A 2536-nucleotide genomic window follows, 5' to 3' on the forward strand; every position below is an offset into this window, starting at 1 on the left:
CAACAAAACTGCAAGTTTCATGGACTTCCATCAGAAGATCCCTATCAGTTTTTAACTGAGTTCTTGTAGATCTGTGAGACTGTAAAGAAAAATGGAGTTGATCCTGAAGTCTACAGGCTCATGCTTTTCTCTTTTGCTGTAAGAGACAGAGCTAGAGCATGGTTGGACTCTCAACCTAAAGATAGCCTGGACTCATGGGATAAGCTGGTCGCGACCTTCTTGGCTAAATTCTTTCCTCATCAAAGCTGAGCAAGCTTAGAGTGGATGTTCAGACCTTCAAACAAAAAGGTGGTGAATCCCTCTATGAAGCTTGGGAAAGATACAAGCAGATGACCAAAAGATGTCCTTCTAACATGCTTTCAGAGTGGACCATATGGTCTATCTGAGTTCTCTAAGATGTCATTGGACCATTCTGTAGGTGGATCCATTCACCTAAAGAAAACGCCTGCAGAAGCTCAAGAACTCATTGACATGGTTGCAAATAACCAGTTCATGTACACTTCTGAGAGGAATTCTGTGAATAATGGGACGCCTCAAAGGAAGGGATTTCTTGAAATTGATGCTCTGAATGCCATATTGGCTCAGAACAAAATGTTGACACAGCGAGTCAACATGATTTCTCAAAGTCTGAATGGATGGCAAAACGCATCCATAGTACTAAAGAGGCATCTTCTGAAGAAGAAGCTTATGATCCTGAGAACCCTGCAATAGCAGAGGTAAATTATATAGGTGAACCTTATGCAAACACCTATAATTCATCATGGAAAAATCATCCAAATTTCCCATGGAAGGATCAACAAAAGCCTCAACAAGGCATTAATAATGGTGGAAGAAATAGGCTCAGCAATATCAAGCCTTATCCATCATCTTCTCAGCAACAGACAGAGAATTATGAACAGAGTACCTCTAATTTAGCAAATTTAGTCTCTGATCTATCTAAGGCCACTTTAAGTTTCATGAATGAAACAAGATCCTCCATTAGAAATTTGGAGGCACAAATGGGCCAGCTGAGTAAGAAAGTTACTGAAACCCCTCCTAGTACTCTCCCAAGCAATATAGAAGAGAATTTAAAGAGAGAGTGCAAGGCCATTGATATACTCAACATGGCCGAATGCAAAAAGGAGGGAGAGGACGCGAATCCCAATGAGGAAGATCTCATGGGACATCTCTCAAGCAGGAAGGAGTTCCCTATTGAGGATCCAAAGGAATCTGAGGCTCATATAGAGACCACAGAGATTCCGTTAAATCTCCTTCTGCCATTCATGAGCTCTGAAGAGGATGAAGATGTAACTGGAGAGTAAGTTGCTCAATATCTAGGACACATCATGAAGCTGAATGCCAAGTTATTTGGTAATGAGACCTGGGAAGGTGAACCTCCCTTGCTCATTAGTGAACTTGATACATGGGTTCAGCAAACTTTACCTCAAAAACAAGATCCTGGGAAATTCTTAATACCCTGTACCATAGGCACCATGACCTTTGAAAAGGCTCTGTGTGACCTAGAGTCAAGCATAAATCTTATGCCACTCTCTGTAATGGAGAAGCTGGGGATCATTGAGGTACAACCTGCCTTATTCTCATTACAAATGGCAGACAAGTCAGTAAGACAAGCTTATGGATTGGTAGAGGATGTGTTAGTAAAGGTTGAAGGCCTTTACATCCCTGCTGATTTCATAATCTTAGACATTAGGAAGGAAGAGGATGAATGCATCATCCTTGGAAGACCTTTCCTAGCCACAGCAGGAGCTGTGATAGATGTTAACAGAGGAGAATTAGTCCTTCAATTGAATGGGGACTACCTTGTGTTTAAGGCTCAATGATATTCTTCTTTAACAATAGAGAGGAAGCATGAAAAGATTCTCTCAGTACAGAGTCAAACAGAGCCCCCACAGTCAAACTCTAAGTTTGGTGTTGGGAGGCCACAACCAAACTCTAAGTTTGGTGTTGAATCCCTACATCCAAACTCTAAGTTTGGTGTTGGGAGTCTACAACATTGACCTGATCACCTGTGTGGCTCCATGAGAGCCCACTGTCAAGCTATTGACATTAAAGAAGCACTTATTGGGAGGCAACCTAATTTTTATTTATCTAATTTTATTTTTCTTTTTATTGTTCTTTTATGTTTTATTAGGTTCATGATCATGTGGAGTCACAAAAAAATACTAAAATTAAAAACAGAATCAAAAATAGCAGAAGAAAATTCACACCCTGGAGGAAGGACTTACTGACGTTTAAACGCCAGTAAGGAGCATCTGGCTGGTGTTCAACGCCTGAACAGAGCATGGATCTGGCACTGAACGCCAGAAACATGCAGCAATCTGGCGTTTAAATGCTAGGATTGCACACTGAGAAAAGCTGGCGTTCAACGCCAAAAACATGCTGCAGATGGGCGTTGAACGCCCAGAACAAGCTTAGAGCTGGCGTTTAACGCCAGAAACAAGCTCCAATCTGGCGTTAAACGCCAGGATTGCATGCAGAGGGCATTTTACATGCCTCATTGGTGCAGGGATGAAAATCCTTGACACCTCAGGATCTG

The 2536-nt window shown here is 41.7% G+C and overlaps 1 non-coding gene across 1 annotated transcript; it reads right to left on the reverse strand.

Moving 5' to 3' along the window:
- Positions 1-251: 251 nt before the first annotated feature.
- Positions 252-359, reverse strand: LOC127747007 (small nucleolar RNA R71). Its single transcript, XR_008008812.1, has one exon. It is a non-coding gene; the product is annotated as a small nucleolar RNA R71 (small nucleolar RNA).
- Between the last annotated feature and the right edge of the window lie 2177 nt (positions 360-2536).

Source organism: Arachis duranensis, chromosome 4, assembly GCF_000817695.3.
Source record: "Arachis duranensis cultivar V14167 chromosome 4, aradu.V14167.gnm2.J7QH, whole genome shotgun sequence".
Taxonomy (NCBI): domain Eukaryota; kingdom Viridiplantae; phylum Streptophyta; class Magnoliopsida; order Fabales; family Fabaceae; genus Arachis; species Arachis duranensis.